Source organism: Rana temporaria, chromosome 3, assembly GCF_905171775.1.
Source record: "Rana temporaria chromosome 3, aRanTem1.1, whole genome shotgun sequence".
NCBI lineage: Eukaryota > Metazoa > Chordata > Amphibia > Anura > Ranidae > Rana > Rana temporaria.
In genome coordinates, this window is record NC_053491.1 from 229,618,798 (window position 1) to 229,639,205 (window position 20,408).

At 40.0% G+C, this 20,408-nt stretch overlaps 1 protein-coding gene across 3 annotated transcripts in view; it reads left to right on the forward strand.

Annotated features, from left to right (window-relative positions):
- UNC5A (unc-5 netrin receptor A) overlaps positions 1-20,408 on the forward strand; it is a 571,376-nt gene that overhangs the window by 364,010 nt on the left and 186,958 nt on the right. The gene's annotated exons all lie outside the window — the stretch shown is intronic.

A 20,408-nucleotide genomic window follows, 5' to 3' on the forward strand; every position in this document is an offset into this window, starting at 1 on the left:
TGAGTATGCAGGAAGGTGTCTTTCTGATTTTGATACATTCAAATATGAGGGGTTTGCTAGTGTAGTAAGATCACATTCCGGCATCATCATTCATATTTAGCCAAACTATCACACACAACATGATGCTTCATATTGATAGTATTCACAACTTATTAATAAAAATGCATATATTGCAACATATAAAGCATTTAATATTCAGTAATAAAGTCCTTAAAAAGATAAAGGCAAACGTGATAAGTTGTCAGCTAGCAACTTCATAATGCGAAAAGGGCCAAAAGTTGACCCAAATTTTCAAACATCACTGCTGATCCCTCTAGATTGTCATATATCCTCATAGAATTTGGCACATTGAAATTTCACCATGGAGTGGCTAGACATTTCCCAGTATTATTACTGATGTGGCTGCATATTCTCTATAATAATTTCTAAAAAGTCTGCTAGCACACAGTCAATCAACAGCTTGTTCCAGGGACTTCACATTGTGACTGGCATGCTTATGTTATAGTTATGGTTATGTTACAGCTACCTTTGAAGGAAAAGTACTAAGGTTTCTGGAATACATAGCCAGTTTAGAGAATAATGCAATAATAATTTAATCTAGGAGATAGAAAAAAATTAACATAGGGGTAGATTTACTAAAGGAGAATAGACTGTGCACTTTGCAAAGTACATTTGCACTCTGTACAGTTGCTCCAGAGATTAGTAAATGAACAAAAGCTCTGCTGACTTCCATCATCCAATCATGTGCCAGCAAAAAAAAATCTTTTTTTTTATTTTCCTTGCACATCATTGGGTATTTTATTGCAAAGTGAAGCTTTACCTCATTTACTAAGCTCTGGAGCAACTGCACTTGCATAGTGCAACTGCACTTTGCACTTATAGTCTTTTTACCTTTAGAAAATCAAAATGGTGTTAGCTTCTGTCCCTCCTGACGCATCTGACTTTGCTTGGGCTGTCCCAGCTTTGAGTACTATAGCATCTGTCAGACATTAGGTCAGACATATAGGCCAAGCCAGTGTGCTCCAGTGTGAATAAAAATCTGATATTCACGTATTTTCCAGATATAGTGTTTGTGGTGTTTTCCTTTTCCGATAGAATGGTCACTACTTTAATAATACATGTACTGGAGCAATAGAAATGTTGCAACTATAACAATTTGTGTCTTTCCATGTATGTGTTACAAGGCCGTTTTTATGTATTCACATGAGTTAGATGTTACCCAACTTCAATGTCTTCCAAAACGGTGTTTACGCTGTGTGTAAATTAAATTGCAAATCACTGTATAGCATATTAATAATGTATATGCATTAGCATGAAATGTTACTGATGAAATAGTAGCAATGCGCACAATGATAAATTATAGTGGTATAAACAGTAGAGAATAACCAGTGTTACAGGTTGTGTGTGCATAAAAAAAACACTGCATTATATTGTGCACTTTGCAATATTAATGTGGAAACGTCTTACCCATGTGAAGAAAGAAAGAGCCAGCAGAGCTTTTGGGCTGATTATTCTACCTTTGCTCATGTTCATATTGTTGACATGCCCTTTAATCCTCTTCTGTGGTATACATAGTTGTTAGCAGGTTTTGAAGCAGTGATTACAATCTCTGGATTTCAAACCTGCTCCCAGGCAGGTTTTCCTCACAGAACGTTGAATGGATCAATACTTTTCATACGTCCATTCTCTGACAATACCATGAAAAGCTCAACAGCTGACTGGCAAGTCTGAAAATCACCAACACAGACATTTTTCACATACTAAAGTGTTTACTACTAGCAGTTCTGTGCTAGATGTAATTGAAGTATTGCAAGAAAAACTGCTAAGGGGTGTCAAAGTTGTGAGGGATTAGCACTTTGTAATAAAATTCCCAACTCAAATGCATTTTAATACATACAAAAAAGCAATAAAAGGATCACTAAAAATAACAATCAAATACGGGGGAAAAAGGTAAATTCCTGTTGATTGTGTGGATATATTATTCAAAATTGAAAGGGATAAAGATAAAGTAAGGGAGGGGACAGTAGAGAAGGTAATAATGTCAGAGGAACATTGCTATTCTTATAGGGAAGACAGAAAGTGAGACATAGGGGATAGGAGAAGAGGTTTAGGTATAGGAGACTGTTGGTCAATAAACCAATACACCCTGTACAAATTATGTTCACTATTAGTAAATATATTGATGCCAAAATGCACTGTTCACTAAGACTCTATATACATATGTAACGGTCACCACCGTTTACGACCTTCCATCCCATCCAAGACAGCTTATCGACACTCCAACCAACAGGACCCGATCCATAAGAATTCCCCCCAGACACGAGACACACAGCTATGTGCTTCTGGTTTCAAATGTAATGACTATTTTAATGGTTTCTTCTCAGTCTTATATACAGTACAACCATGTGACAGTATTCAAAGGGACAATGAGATCTCCACCCCCCTAATCACACACTAAGGCTAATTATTACACATTCTAGACGTGTCGGTGCGAGCCTATAATTATCATCATCTCATCACTGCACATTCCTTCATTAACAGCATAACAAACAAAACACCATCACACACTGAGTTCCCTAGGCAGACGTTCTGTCTCCGACAAGTACATTCCACACATAAACAGTATTTAGCATACATAATTAGAGGTCTGGGAGCAGACCTGGATTAACACCTTTACACAAGGACAATGAAATGTCTTCCAGGCCCTGACTCAATTAGCATGTCACTGGTCAGGGCTAATCATAGAATGAGTCACCACATTGAATAGCCAACAACTTGTGATATCTCTAGACATCCTGCAAACATGATTTATTATTAATGTCCCATCTCATGTAATACATGAATTATGATTAGCCACCCTATGCCCAAAAGGGGCACAGGGTGAACTTAGACCCAAGAGTTCTTAGGGCCGCTGGCACAGGAGTATCCCCCATCCTCACAAAGTCTCTGGGGGTCACGGGTCATCCTGTTACAACATATTTCACCCAAAATTCATAAACCCTTCAAGCGAGATGCACACGATTTAGTAATCAGATTTGATGAGGAATTTGTATGAATCCTGGTTGAAAGTTGTATGAATCTTGGGTGAAAACATTTTAGAAACAGACCCCCCAGGGTTAGTCACTAGTTATACAAAACATTCCAGTCTAATGTACATATATTTATACTGAGAAAGGGATATTTTAGAAGGGAAACGACATAAGAGATTTGGTTCCAAAAGATGGACAACCCCTCCAAATGAGAGTTAGTTGTGAGCGATATACAATACTAGAGAACAAAATATATATCTAAATCTATAACTTGCGCTGAAAGTACAAATAGAATAATAAAAGACAGGTGTAACAAGTGAAATTGCAGCTGCTGTACACAAAGTGCTAACACTTGAAAATGTGATAATTGGAAAGAATTACAGCGCTTGCAAATAAGTATAATACAATAAATTGCAGACAATAAATGCAATAATTCATAAACAATTCATGAAAGTCCAAACATTTTAATACGTGATGTCCTCCAATATCAAAGTGCAGTCGTGCTCCAAAATTCAAGGTGTGTCACACTCCCTCCTGTGTCCCCACTCACCGGATGGAATGGACCCCTAGCTAGAAAAGGTGAAGTACTGTTGACCAAGAAATTTATTGTGCAAGTAGACAAGTACTTACAAACTGATGGGTAAAGATAAGCATGAATCCAATAAAAGTTTACAACAGCAGGCAAACGACGTCTGCGTTCATTCCAATGAAAGACTGGAAGTGACGTCTCGTGGATTCAGAACCGGAAATTGCTTCAATGCATTTCGCCCTCCCACAGGTCGTCATCAAAGGACCTCCGATGTCCTTTGAAGACAACCTGTGGGAGGGCGAAATGCATTGACGCAATTCCGGTTCCGAATCCACAAGACATCATTTCCAGTCTTTCGCTGGAATGAACGCTGACCGTGTTTGCCTGCTGTTGTAAACTTTTATTGGATTCATGCTTATCATTACCCATCAGTTTGTACTTGTCTACTTGCACAATATTTCTGGTTTCATGATCCACTTTTGATGTTTACAAACTTCGGAGATATTTTTGATACATTGATGTGATCTAGCCATTCCTGGCCAACTTCTCAAAGCCTGAACAACCTCCAGACTGAAAATCTAGGGGTCCATTCCATCTGGTGAGTGGGGACACAGGAGGGAGTGTGGCGCACCTTGAGTTTTGGAGCACGACTGCACTTTAATATTGGAGCTCATCACATATTACAATTTTTGGACTTTCATGAATTGTTTATGAATTATTGAATTTATTGTCTGCAATTTATTTTATTATACTTATTTGCGAGCGCTGTAATTCTTTCCAATTATCAATGTACAATGCTAAGCTATTACTATTAATATATTATACTTTACTATCACAACCCTTTTTCCACCTGAAAGCCATTGCTAGATTTCCAAATGTTATACTTTTGTTTTTTCTTCCTACTCTCTAGCAAATAATCACAAACATTAGGAAGAAATAGCTTGATAGATGGAACGCAACAGCCCATGATAGTAGAAACAGGTGGGCAATGGCATTGTTTGAGACTTTTGAGGTTTTTTTTTAACTTCCAAAGCAGGACTGCTGCTATTTGTTCCAAAATCTGAGAACAGTCATACAGCAAATATACCGTATTTATTGGCGTATAACACGCACAGGCGTATAACACGCACCCTTACTTTAAGAGGGAAGATTCAGGAAAAAAACTTTCCACAGCCCCCTGCGTATAACACGCAGGCACAGTTTACCCTCTATTTTCAGGGTAAAAAAGTGAGTGTTATACGCCAATAAATACAGTAGGTTTGTAACAGATATCCAGCAGAGGTAGAGAATCAGTAAATTGTAATGAATTTTAACATAAAAACTTAGATCTATACTCAGAAAAAAATAAAAATGTATTAAAAAAGGAACAGACTTTATTCACCACCTAGTCTTTTTCTGCCCTCACTCTATTTTCTATAGGTGATTCTAGGTCATCCAGTAATGTAATTGAAGGTTTGCCAATTTAGCAGAGCTCTATGGGGGAAGTGGCTAGCTATAAAAATTAGCAAACACAACTTCTCTTTCGTGTACAAACTATAGAAAATTCTTAGCTGCGGGCAACTAATATTGATGATGCTTCCCAAGCCACCTGAGGTCTTTTTTTTCAGGACATTATCAGCAAGTGTTCTGACAGCGATTTATGAAACTATCCAATTAAAAATATTTAAGTGCAAATTATCACACTATTATAACATCAATTATCAAAGCGCTTAAAAGCAAATTAACGTGCACTAATGTCATTAACTGCTAAAAAAAAATACATTAAGTCAGTCTTATGGGCTGCAGTAAGAGGAAATAAAAATTGGAAAAAAACTAGCTGTATAGGCCAGCGACTCTAATAACTCGTTTATCTTTTGCTTTGTCATTGTATTACAAATTGCTTTAGAAATTGTATGCTTATCACAACCTTTTTCATAAAAGGTCACTGTATCTACAATGCATTTAACATCAATAATGTTGAGTACTGGTCGGTGTATTTATTACATTTTTAATAGCAGTACCACTTTGAATACAAGAAAAACTGCCCTGTGAAGTTTTAGGCCTGGGAAATGTAATGCTTAATGTGATTGAGGGTGATATTGAGGCCATTGTAAATCATATTTAATCCTGTGCAGTCCACTTGGCCCACATACTCTTATTTAAACAGAGGGGGTGGAGGTATACAGTATTCCCGTGGGGCTTTTCACAGGTCACATAAAACTCAAATGAAGGAGAAGATGCAGGGATGCATCAAATGCATTCATTCTGTGCAGACTGCCATGAAGAATTAGGATGAATATATCATTTTGTAAAATACCTAATTGTCCATTTTATTGGTCATTTAGATGTTAGCGTGATATGCTCATATACATTACAAATGTCTGACATATCTGCTGTGTATCTCAGTTTGTTGTAGCCAATTAAGCTGGCTGTAAATGGCAAATCTCTGTGGCAAGATCTTCCAGTCATTTAATCAACAATTGTTTTATGTGCACCCTAAGCTTGACTTACTGTAAGCTCCGTTAGATGTGTTAAAAATGCTTCTGGGGTCTGGCCGATTGCCATGGGGGGAGGGAGAGGGGTGCTGTGGTGCTTTGTGGGCTGCATGCATACAGGAGTAGCTGGCAGTATATTATTCTGCCAAACTATGCCTTAATATGATGTTGTGACATCACTACACGATGATCCTTATATAAATTTATTGGTGTTGAATTACTAAAGACAAATACTCGTGGAACGAGATGCACCCAAGACCTGAACACACCGTGGACCATATGACATAGATGAGCCTGTTTTTACCTCTGTCTGTAAGTGCATTACCTTTTAAACCAATACATTTCTTTAAACATATTGCACTTAGGTGGCGCTTCCTGTTTTGTTCTCTTGTTTACTAAAGACAAATAGGCTGCTCACTTTGCAAGGAAAGTTGCACTTTACGCAAGTTTTTTTTCCCCAGAGCTTAGTGAATGTGGTAAAGTTCTTCTGACTTCTATCATCCAATCCTGTTCAAGCAAAAATGCTGTTTTTTTTTAATCTTCCTTGCATGTGATTGGGTATACAGGCATACCCCACTTTTAAGTACACAATCTGGTTCATTTACTAACACTGGAAAGCGCAAAATCAGGCTCACTTTTGCACAGAAACCAATGAGCTTCCAGGTTTTATTAATGAAACAAAATACTCCTGCGCTCTGGTGTTTCGCCAAACCGGGTGGTGTAGTGTAGTCTCACGGCAAAGTCTAGAATCTTGCAGCCCTCCTCAGAACAAAGGGTGTTCATATAGCTAGAGAAAAAGAAAAGAAGGGAGGGCGCACCGACCTAGTGCATTACCACTTAAATTTTATTAAAAACATAATAAAAACATTGGTCTTACTAACAAAGAAAGCTTATCAGACAGCTAGGAACTGGACCTCACGGCACCTGCCAGTGGAACCACAGACAAACGGATGGCTGACGCGTTTCCGGGGCGTACCCCCTTCCTCAAAGCCTAAGGCCTCATACACACGACCGAGTTTCTCGGCAAAAATCAGCAAGAAACTTGGTGGGAGATATTTTTTTGCCGAGGAAACCGGTCGTGTGTACATTTTCGTCGAGGAAACTCGACGAGCCAAAAAGAGAGCATGTTCTCTATTTCCTTGACGGGAATGGAGAAAATTGGCTTGTCGAGTTCCTCGACAGCCTGACAAGAAACTCGACGAGGAAAACGATGTGTTTCACCCGTCGAGTTCCTCTGTCGTGTGTACAAGGCTTAAGTGGTGATACCTCTCTCTTGTGTATCATATATATAACACTGTCTGATAAGCGTTTACTTAAGCTTTCTTTGTGAGTAAGACCATTGTTTTTATTCTGTTTTTAATCAAATTTAAGTGGTAATGCACTAGGTGCGCCCTCCCTTCTTTTCTTTTTCTTCCAGGTTTTATTATCAGCCTTAATTGAACAAATTGGGGTTAGAAGCTCATTGATTTATATCCAGAAGTGAGCCTGATTTTGCACTTTCCAGCTTTAGTAAATAAACCCCATTGTATACTTAAAAGTGGGCTATGCCTGTATCTTGCAAAGTGAAATTTCACCACATCCACAAAGCTCTGGGAAAATATCCCTTGCAAAGTGCAACTTCCCTTGCAAAGTGGACAGCTTATTGCCTTTAGTAAATTAACCCCATACAGTACTCTATATAAGGGTTTGGTGCATATTTGCCAACAGCAGGTAAGCTGTGATGAGGAGATGTCTGAGCCCCAGTGCCACAAGGCAAACACATTCACTGATGCATGCATGGGGAACCATGGGAAAAACAACAAGCAGAATTTGCATAAGCATTTTTAAATACCTGAATTTAGCAGGCTTTGTTGAATGCCACATTTGATCATAGTAAACACTGTTGATAGTGCAGGAGAGAAGACTAATGACTCTACATGATGCTACTTCTCCTTCACTGTCCAATCACCAGACTGGAGTTGTGTTCGGGACTGAGCAGTGCAATTGTTGCAATGGAGGTCAAAGTATCTGGCAATTTTTTAGGGTGGTGCCTGGGTCACACAGCTAGCTAAACAAGATGTCAAACCCACTGGCAATTACAAGTTTCCGAGGACTGTGCATTTAGCTGTTTGCCTAAACCTTGCTTTGAAGAAATTGTCTCATTTGACATTGTGACATTATCGCCCTACACCCATACAACACTTCTCGCATTTCCTGGTTGTTATCACTTGTTCATTCAGCGTGAGTGGAATGGTGGTGACTGGCCTGTGCAGGCAGCTCAACAGTGCTGGATCACCAGTCCATCCCATCTAAAACATCATCACAGACAGACAACGCTGGTGAGTATAAAATTGATTCGCTTGGTATTTTAACAAGCAAAAACATCTGTAGGGGTGAGAGGAGGGGCAGGAGGAAAGGGTGGAAGGAATTTTGTGTTTTCCAGAGACGGCTTTAAAAAAAGATTCCCAATCACTAAGTAAGCTTATCATTGATCTCCCTGAACTATACAGAACCCATTACAACTGAATTACCATAAGCTTCTCGGCATTCCTTAGCATGACTTTATATAACCCATAAGAAAATGTTCTTGTCTTGAATAATCTATATACATTCCAACCTGCTTTTGGATGGTAATGCCGAATTTGGTCACTTCTGTGGCCTATCGCTTCTGTCACTTGTATGGTGAAGAGAGGGTGAGTTTCGGAACACTTGTCTTGCATTTCATGACTCAGGAGATGGTTTTCCCAAAACCCTAGATTAAAAACATGAGAAGACGACTAATGTAGCATGGTGCATTGTAATACCTCGTATATACGGTCAGACTTTTGACTGTGCAAAAGTCTGCCGTGAGTCCGTCGGAAGCCCGAAGGAAAGAAAGAGAACAGGTTCTCTATCTAAGGTCCGTTGGACTTCCGACAAAAAAAAGTCAGATGGAGGCTACACACGGCCGAACTTTCAGAGAAAAAAAGCCTGTCTGACTTTTTTTCTCAGAAAGTTCGACCATGTGTACGAGACATAACTGAACCTGAATGAAACACAGAATCTCCAAACAGGGAGTCCATGTCTCAAGAATTCATTTTAGTGACTGACTTTAATATTTTTGTAATATAAACCAACCCATCTGTATGAGCTACACTTAACATGTTTAGCTGCTATGAGTATGGTTTTTGGTCATTTTTAAAGCTGTGTCTTTACAACAGCTGGGATAGAAATTGCAGGTCATTTCTACAATACACAAGCCAATCCATACAGTATATACTTTAAAAACTGGATGGAAATTGGCACATGGTGAATGTGCAGTAATTCCCGTGCAGCTGTATGTTTTACTTGATTGTCTGCTTTTAAAGGACTGGCCAGCTAATTTGTTTTGCTGATGATTGATGACACACGTATTAACAATCTCATGCTACAAAGTTTCTCTGATGTGAAAGCGCATACTGAAGTTCTGCAGAAAGTGGCATCACATTCATCAAAAGAGCATTTCTAGTGGAGAGATTTCTACTTAACCCACAGGGAACTATTCTGAGCCGTGCCTGCAATAAGGACTAACATTAGAAACACAAGTGTCTCAGCCATAAAGAACAAATAAAAAACAAATTCAAATTCACAGCATTGAACAAAGACTAAGCAGCCTTGCAGTTTAAAAAACAACTAAAAGGTTTTCATTGCTCTTTTATTTTCGAAAGATAGTTGACCAGAATAAAAATGGTCTTATCTGTTGTGGATATCAGAAATACTGTTCTTCTTAATATCAGTAGGTCATAGATTGTTTGCAAGGTGCAGACATATTTCTTTAAAGTTTGCCCTGCTTCCCTTTCCATTGGCTTTGATTGTTGACATGTCTTAGATATTTCTCTGCCACGTATTTAACCACTTCAGCCCCGGAGGATTAGGCTGCCAATGACCGGGCCATTTTTTGTGATTTGACACTGCGTCGCTTTAACTGACAATTGCGCGGTCGTGCGACATTGGACATAAACAAAATTGACGTCTTTTTTTTCTCACAAATAGAGCTTTCTTTTGGTGGTATTTGATCACCTCTGCGGTTTTTATTTTTTGCGCTATAAACAAAAAAAGAGCGTCAATTTTGAAAAAAAGCTATATTATTTACTTTTTGCTTTAATAAATATCCCCCCAAAAAGATATATATATAAAAAAAAATCCTCAGTTTAGCCCGACATGTATTCTTCTACTTATTTGTGTTAACAAAAAATGGAATAAGCGTATATTGATTGGTTTACGAAAAAGTTATAGCGTCTACAAAATAGGGGATAGTTTTATGGTGGACATATCGGACACTTTTGACGCTATTTTGGGACCATTGTCATTTATACAGTGATCTGTGCTATACAAATGCATTGATTACTTTGTAAATGACACTGGCAGGGAAGGGGTTAACCACTAGGGGGCGAGGACGATGTTAAGTGTGTCCTAGGGAGTGATTCTAACTGTGTGGTTGCTGGGCTACCTGTGACATGACACCGATCACTGCTCCCAATGACAGGGAGCAGAAGATCAGTGTCCTGTTACTGGGCAGAACAGGGAAATGCCTTGTTTACACAGGCATCCCCCTGTTCTGCAGTTCCGTGACACGATTGCGGGCCACTGGTGAACATCGCGTTTGCGGGGCCCACTGTCACGGAGAGTGCAGCAGGTACGTGCGTGTGCGCCCGACCCACGTCTTCTTAAAGGGGATGTACAGGTACGTCCATTTGCCTACCGCTGCCATTCTGCCGACATATATCAGCGAGCAGCGGTCGGCAAATGGTTATAAAATAAATAAATAAAGTCTTCTAAAATTGAGCTGGTAATGTAAAATAATTTAATAAGGTTTATAAATTTGACAGTGCTTGCTTGAGTTATGCTTATCCAGAATGTATAATGGAGCAGCTATTCAGATAGAAGAGTACCAATCATATTTAACGTTATAAAGATGGCACTGGAAGTTAAGAGCCCTGGTTAAAAACCACCATCTTTGATCATAAGAATGTTTTATTAAGGGCAGTGTACAGTTTTGTTTTATATCCTCTGCATATTTGCTTGCTTACTTTTCTTCAATACCCAATTCAAAAACAATACTCTATTTGTTTGTTCTGTTTATGAGCAAATTGCAGTAAGCTACTGTGTCTTGCAAAGGATCAATGGGAGGAACCACAGTGCTCAACAGAAGATATGATGCTCTACATCAGTGTTTTTCAACCTTTCTTCAACCAAGGCACCCTCTAAAATCTGTCAGAATCTCGAGGCACACCAAACCAAATATTTGGAAAAAAAAAATTATGCCACTTGCTATTTGCACAGTGGTTCAATTAATTAAAACAAAACACAATATAATACCCCAATTTGTGGGTATAGTGTGAAAGATGATGTTATGGCGGGTAAATAGATACCTAACATGTCATGCTTTAAAATTGCGCACACTCGTGGAATGATGACAAACTTTGGTACTTCAAAATCTCCATAAGCAACAGCTTAAAACACCTTGTCTTATTTATTAAACTTTTTTTTTTCACTGTCCCTTTTGGATTGTTTCTCAGGCAAGACGGTGGAAGAGGGGGGACATCCCCTCCCGCCGCTTCTGAAAGCGTTCCAGTGGCTCAAAAAACACTTGGAACGCTTTCATGAGAAAGCCAGCCACTGGTTGTAAAAAAACAATACCAAGGTTATGGCTGATATTTTCATTTTAGGGCACTTTCACATAGTGATTTTATTTATTTTTTATATAATATACATGGGCTATGTGGGTTATTATTGATAACGATAACTGTAAACTTCAATACTGCAGTTTGGCCGCAGCGCAGGATACCTGCGGTTTTCATGTGGTTTCTCATAAACTTCTATTATGTAGTACATTTTTGGTACATTTTCTGAAAGCACACCAAAAATAAGGGACATAATAGAAGTCAATAAAAAAACACATGAAAACCGCAGGTACCCTTCGCTACATCTGAGCTGCGGCCAAACTGCAGGATTGAAGTATACAGTTATCATCATCAAAAATAACCCATATAGCCCATGTATATTATATTGCATTTAAAAAATTCACCATGCTTGCAATGAAAAGTGAGGCAATGAAAGTGCCAACAAGTGTTATATAGTTTATTTTTTTATTTTTAGAAACACCATGCCTGCAATAAAAACTAATCATACAATGAAAATGACAGGTGTAGGGAATGCCAAGGTGGCAGACACACTCCAGGTGGACATAACCTGCTATTTTTAGTTTACAGATGATTCTTTGTCTTGGCTGGCTCTATCAGATAAAACGTGTACTTGATCTCTCTCTCCATCAGAGGAGTCTGACTGACAGGGTGACACGAGGAGAGCGGAGTGGGCAATGGAGGTATCAGGAGGGAGACATGATATTAAAGGATCCCTCTCTTCCTCCATGCAATGACCTTCATGGCTCATCTACTCAAGTACTGTACCTGTGTCTCCTCGCTGTTTTGTTTCCTACTCGTGGTGTTCTTCTTCTCCTCCCCTCAGGGAAACGCGCGCCAGCCAGCATCTATTCCCGAGGCTCACACGTCACAGATATCAGTGCGTGCGGCATGCGCCCGACCCTCCCATAGCAACCGATGACGTAATCGGTTGGCAACACGCGGTCAGAAAGGTCCGCACAGCTTCCGAGTGCCTGTGGCAGCGGGAAGTGAGCTTTACACAGTGGACCGGCATCACTGTAATAATAAATATTAACCAAGTGGCCATCAGATAGCTGCCTATATTGGGGGTCATTTTGCCGTGGCACACCTGGGGACTCTTCACGGCACACCAGTGTGCTGCGGCACACTGGTTGAAAAACACTGCTCTACATCACCTGGAAATGTTGGTTAGCAGTTGTGCCAAGAGCAGAGTTCCAACACATTGACCACTTGAAAGGTATAAGCTTCACCTTTAACAGGTGGTTGGTGCTGTAAGTTTTTCCACTTCGACATTTAAAAGAAACTCCTCTATCCTGGACTAACTTACACTAACACGCTCCATGCCAGTTCCTTACTTATCCATGTACCAGACATGCATGTTGTTGCACTGTTTATGTCTGTAGCGCTCACCCCTGAAAGGGCACGCTGATATGGCCTGGTTCTTTCCCTATTTGGTGTAGCTGCTAGCCAGGCACAAAGCAACTGTCATTTGTCCTGGCTCAGTGAACATTCTAGGAGTTATTAATTTAATGCTTTATTGCAAACTTATACTTGGATTTGGTGTAAGGAGCTGTAGGATACTCCAGCAAATTTGTACAGTAACAAATGGATAGTCTTCACATTGTTAAAGTTTCTTTGCACATTGTTAAAGTTTCTTTGTACAGTCCCCCTAGTAGCAGCTAAGGGAATGAGCAGCACTGAGACCTAATTCAAGCAAGCTTCTGGCACCGATACACGAAGGATAGTAGAAGCAAACAGTCACAAAAATCCTACACTCAGGTCTGTACTCAGATTGTCCCTGGATGCTTGGGTGCCTCCTTCCAATACCAGACAGACCTTTGTCCTGTAAACTCTGCAGACCAGTTAAAATTTTAGCTGCAGCTATTCCTAGAACAGTAGGCCCCCCAACTGTAGCTTTGCTGAGACCTCGATGAGTTCCTGTAAGAACTTTGGCTGCACTTCATTCAGTCATTAAGGCTGGGAACTTGTCCTCCTACAAAAGAACAGGGCTCCTTCATGCTCCAAACTATATATGCACTTCTCTAGGCACATCTGGGCAAGCCCCCCCCCCCTCAGGAATTGGCTCAGGCAACATTCATTTTCAGGTTGCTGATTTTCCAGCCCACTACATTCTAGAATCCTCCAGAAGACAGGGGGAAACAATTAAACCTGCAGCCACTGATTACAGTAGAGCCAAATTATCTAAATTTACCTACCTTTCCTAGCAACCTACTGTATCTAGGAGAGTTCTACACCTCTCCTCAACAGAAATCATTTAATGCACTGAGAGGTTAAGACCTTATAGACTTGTACGGAACAGCTCCAGTGTCCAGAATGACCCGATACAATTCTATGAGGGCTCAGTGTGCAGGTGCAGGTGATGCTAAGGAGGATTTCCACACAGCAAAGGCAAACAGCACTGCAGGAAAAAGCTTTGGTACAGAAGTAAGTAAGGAGTTGGCATTGAGGGAGTTAGTGGAGGTTGAGATCAAGAAGTGTGGAGAAGAGGGAGTTTCTTATAAATGTACAGTTATCCTTGGAAAAATTATCTGTATAGCTGGAGTTTTTAAGACAACAATCTTTTTTATGCAATGTATTTCCATACAACAATGCACATGCATATTTATAATTTGTGGTATTGTTTTAAACATACAGTATTTACATATTTCAAACAAACAACTTTTTAGTAGAATTTTTTTTAGGGCCAAGTCACACTGTTTTGTTGTGGTAATACGCAAGTTATTTTAATGCAATCATTTATTGCATTCATCAGAGCTTTGTAATACCAGTCATTTTCAATAGCACCCCATTACACATGCACTGTACACACTAAAAGGTAATGTGGTGCTCTGTGTAGCAAACGATTGTGCATTTCTGTTTTTTTTTTTTTGTGTATTGTGTGAATAGGTCCCTACTGTTTTAAAAACAATGGGGTAGATTCATAAAGAAGTTACGCTGGCGTATCTATTGATACGCGCGTAACTTCTAGGTTGCTCCGGCGTATATTTTTTCTGTATTCAGAAAACAAGATACACCGGAATTTGGCTAAGATCCGACTGGCGTAAGTCTCTTACGTCGTCGTATCTTAGTTGCATATTTACGCTGGCCGCAAGGTGGCGCTTCCGTCGATTTACGCAAGGAGTATGCAAATTAGGTAGATACGCCGATTCAGAAACGTACGTCCGCCCGGCGCATTTCTTTACGTCGTTTACGTTAGGCTTTTTCCTGAAAATTTGACATCGTTTGCGTAAGTCGTCCGTGAATGGGGCTGTGCGTAATTTACGTTCACGTCGAAAGCATTGGCTTTTTGCGGGTTAATTTGGAGCATGCACACTGGGTTACTTTCACGGACGGCGCATGCGCCATTAGTCAAAAACATCATTTGCGTGGGGTCATGTTTTATTTGCATAAAACACGCCCACCTCTTCGCAATTTGAATTAGGCGCGCTTACGCCGGCAGATTTACGCTACGCCGCCGTAACTTAGGGCGCAGGTTCTTGGTGAATACAGAACCTGCCTCACTAAGTTACGGCGGCGTAGCTTATCTGAGATACGCTACGCCCGCACAAAGTTACGGCGGGCTATCTGAATCTAGCCCAATGTTTGCATGAAAGACTGATCATAAGAAAGACTGTTCATGAGTGCTGAGTATCATGGTTCATCATAACTAATTTGGATAGATGTGAATGAAACTTTCTTCTACTATAATCCAAGATCGAACCTGTGGTTCTATTACGGTAACTCAAATTAAGCATGTCAAGATTTCTGACCATATAACAACTCAGTCATTATCATTAAATTCTGCACAGCAATGGCCAATGTCCCTTTAATTGCAGAAACGAAATGAAATGCTCTGAACCTTTCTATTTCATGTTCTCTAGCATGAACTAGCAGTACCAAAAATTAACCAATTTATGTAACTGCATGCATTTAGGATACCCCTAAAACTCTGTCAGTGCTCCCTGTCGTGCCGTAGTTCCTCTCCTCTGCCCACTAGTCTGTCCAAAAGATGTAAGAATCCCTGCTAAGTTATGCCAGGATGGAGAACAGGAAACAATAAAATTAGATGAGGACTGATTCTGGTGTTTTTCTTCTTTTTGGCTACAACTTCACTGATCTCATCTCATGCTCCTCATTTTCTGGCACAAAAATAAGTCTTATGTCACATCTTCCTATCCAAATATGCAAAGACCTACCTTTTATGTACGAAAATTAGATAGCAAAACAATGATAGTGGTCTGTCATAGTGAATACTGAAACTCTATCACCCTAATAACCCTCATTTGGACAATGATAACCATTCATACTTTACTCACTGGTAGGTCTGAAAGGTAGATGGTGTGAGTATTAAAGAGGAGCTTCTAAAAGATTCTAGCAATATTGCAAGCTATGGTCCAAAAACATTTTGGACACAGAAGATCCTCTTTTATTGCCTGCGGAGACAGTAACTGGAAATTAGCCCCCCCCTGGTAAGTGTTTTGCCTTAAGCCAGACAATAAATTGTAGGCACTTACAGATCAAGGAACAGTAAGGAGGGGAGGGGGGGGGGGATGAAGATTGGTAAATAACAATGACTGCACTCATGTTATCCAGCTGGAAGTTCTCTGCAAGAAGACCCCAAACCTGCAAGAACATATGCTGTCTGTGAATTTAACAAGAAAGGGAAGCCAAAATCAAAGTCCTCACGCATAGTATTGGGTAATCTATATATAATGATATGACACTATAAAACCTTTCCTTGCCCAGGATGGACGTCTACAAAAGGCTCTTCCCATGGTTATTTCTCTGCAGGCAAAAACAAATCACCTCAAAAGTGATTGTAGTTGTTTTACCTTAAACATTATTACATTAATGGCCAGCTTAAACATTGACTGCAAATAGGACAGTTTGTCTGTTGGTAGTCAAAAACTTAACTTAATGTTAAGTATCTAAATGCCTGAAAAGGACAAAATTGGTACTTGAGCCACCATCTTGTCTTCAAATCGAATTCTAGACAGGTTGTTTGAAATACTGTAAAATTGGCTAGGCAGATGTTATTTGCTGATGGACCTACAAATAGAAAATCTTCCAGGCAATGGAGTATGAATAAAGCCCCTTTTACACGGGCGAACCAATTGGGTCCATCTGTCAATTTTTTTGTGGACCCGATCATACCCTCCAGTCTCCTCTATGGAGCGGTGGGTGTCAATGAACATGTGTTAACACCCACCAACATCTGATCCTATCCAATACAAACAGACGGATGGAGATCCCCATCCATCTTGTGGATTGGATGACAGCCGGGTGTAAACGGACAGGCTACCCATTGTTCCCAGTCTGGAAAGCTGTTGACAGTTCAAAATTTGACCATGCTATTGGATATTGAACAGCCTATGGATAGGCACACATCTGCAAAATAATCATCTTTTAAATAGCAATCCAGGAATTGGAAATGGATTGGAAGGAGCCAGAAAGCAGACTCAGTATCTGCTTTAGCTTAAAGGGCATTTTCTCCCACTGCTGTAATTATGGATAATGCCTTGTCAAAAGAAGGATACTGTACAGTGGATTCTTCTTTGTCTATGTTATTGTTAATGGATTAACTGGTAGGGTAGGAGAGTTGATGAATGCATCAGTATTTACCTGTATAAAGAATTAATATTGAAATTAGTTCAGTCATTGCTCCCCAATGTGTAATAAAAGGCAATTTAAAAAGTTATTCTAATTAACAGTTCATTGTGACAGTATATCCCATTCAGCCTATATGTAGGTGGCTTGTATGCAAGTTAATCCGTAATTACCGCATATACAGTATGTTGGAAAATAGTAGCATCCACTTACTGTAAGCTAATCCCTGAAGCATGCATTGTTGCTGGGTGACATCACTCACATGTTTCTGCGTCACTCCCAATGGATTTTGTTTGTAATGACAATCTTTCTCAATAACATCAATATCCATTTGGACCAACAATAAAACATTTGCGAATCTGTATAACCAAACAAAAGCCTATCCTCGGACCCTCTGATCTAAATTTAATTTTCTTCCCTAAATATGGCTACATTCCTTCTCACTGAGTTGCAATAGAGGCACAGAGGAAAAGGCATCTCGAATTCTGAAAATGTATTCCTTTTGATGCTTGAAGGCAGGCAACTCATTGAAAAGAGCATGCCTGCTGGTTTCGTTTGTCTAGCTGAAGTGGCTTTAGCAGGCTATGTTTGGATTGTCTGAGGGGGAAAGGATGATCCCTGATTATAGGGTTGATCATCCCTTCATAGTTTGCTGGAGATGCAAAGGTATGTGTGCAGGAACTGTGGTGGTACCTATCAGGACACTAAGGCCGGTTTCTGGGTATTGTAGAGATGGAGTCTTCAGCCTCTGTAGCATATGGGGTTTGCCACAATGCCATCAGCAGGCTCCAAGTGCAATCTGCTCTCCTAGAAGCCCAAGCAGCAGAATTAATAGGGAACAGAGTGATCCACTCCTGCATTCAGCCGTTTGGATGGGAGAGGGCAGGGATACATCTATGGCACGTCTCCTGCATACAAGTCCAGAAGCACCTGCAATACAAGTATAACCACCGTCTCTCTTCCACTTGCTTGTGCAGCAATCCAGGCTAGGGCTCAACCTAGAAGGTGGGCAGGATACTAATTTGAGAAGTCAGTCAGCTTTATCCATCTCCAGCAGCTCCCGTACTCTTTGCAGGACAATGTCTGGATTCATTAACAATGTACAGGCTGTTATCATTGAATGCTTCAGGGATCCTGTTCCTGATTGCTGGTCGGGCTCCAAGAAGACAGTAGACTCACCCATCATGCACGTTATGCTGCTTTCTCCTCTGCTTCACTCTTCTGTAGCTAGCCAATCTTTAGGTAAATAAGGCTGTCAAGGGAAGGGCAATTACTTTAATCCGAATAGCCATGCTTCCAGCCATCAGGGCTCCTTTTTCTTAAGGATCAATGGGCCCCCATGAGTTAGGCTAGCACTGTCTGATGTCTGTGTTTTTTCTGCAATCACCAGAATGGAAATAATGAAAGAAACCTGTTTCCTATTTGTAATAACTGTGCATTTAACAAAAATAACTATTGTTTATGTGATTAAACTCACTTGGCTTATTATTTCAGTAAAGCTCTTCCTCTTGTTCTTTCCTGACATGCAAATTAGCTGGTGGTGGACACAGCCATTTACAAAAAAAAATATTACCTTTGTTATCTCCTCTGACTCTGGTGGCAGAGTGCTGACTAGCCTGGTGCTATGGCTGTGTTATCTCACAGGAGAGGAGCTGCATGTGCAAAAGGGATTATAGACAGTTATTATGCAAATTGGGAAAGTCAGTATTTGCATATTTAAAGAAGCTCCTGTATCTCAGCAAAGAGATAGCATTTGGTCAGTAGTAGTATGGCAATCAAATGGTAAATTAGAGTCCATTAAAAACTTATCATTGTCCATGACTTCACAATAGGTTCACGTTAACTGGAATCTCAACTTGGTTACATGTTTAACCTTACTGATGTTCTCTCAAGGTGATTTTATCACAAAGAATGCAGTAAAAGCAGGATCAGAAAATTATTTCAAGGGGGGAAGGGGTCAAGTTGGTAGGTATGAATTTGCAGTGTAATAATAAAATCACTCTTAGTGCTGCCGTGTTGAAAGCACCTGGGCACAAAGCAGTGTCAAAAGCTTTGAGTATGAGCAGTTTCTGTGCCATTGATTGGTTGCTTCTTCAATAGATACGTGCACGTGAAAGTAAAAGTGATTTCTTAAACCACTCAGACTACACTTCAGCACTATGATGTTGGACACATGTGACAAGCTGTCATAAAGGTATGATGAATTATAATTGTGCATGGGTATTCTAAAGTCAATAATGGATGGACACATTCCTGCTGCTTTGGGACAATGGTGCATAGTTAAAAAAAAAATATATATATATATATATATATATATATATATATATATATATATATATACAGTATATATATATATATATACAGTATATATATATATATATATATATATATATATATATATATATATATATACTGTATAGATACAGTATCTCACAAAAGTGAGTACACCCCTCACATTTTTGTAGATATTCTTATCTTTTCATGTGACAACACTAAAGAAATTACACTTTGCTACAATGTAAAGTATTGAGTGTACAGCTTGTATAACAATGTACATTTTCTGTTCTCTCAATGTACATTTTCTGTTCTCCCCGGTGTCATGTGACCAGGGATGGACTGGCCATCGGGACTACCCTGATGTCCCCCGTGCCCTGATGTGCCCTGATGTGCCCTGTGCCCTGATGTGCCATGTGCCCTGTACCCTGATGTGCTGAGCTCTGTACCGTGCCCTGATGTGCACTGTACCCTGATGTGTTGTGCCCTGGGCCAGTCTGGATGAAGTCCAGGGCCACATTTTTGTCCCAGTCCAGCCCTGCATGTGACTCATTAGTATTACAAGGTCTCAGGGTGAATAGGAAGCAGGTGTGTTAAATTTGATGTTATTGCTCTCACTCTCTCATACTGGTCAATGGAAGTTCAACATGGCATCTCATGGCAAAGAACCCTCTGAGGATCTAAAAAAAAAAAAGAATTGTTGCTCTTCATAAAGATGGCATAGGCTATAAGAAGATTGCCAAGACCCTGAAACTGAGCTGGAGGATGTTTGTCAAGACCATACAACAGTTTAACAGGACAGGTTCCACTCAGAACAGGCCTCGCCATGGTCGACCAAAGAAGCTGAGTGCACATGCTTAGCGTCATATCCAGG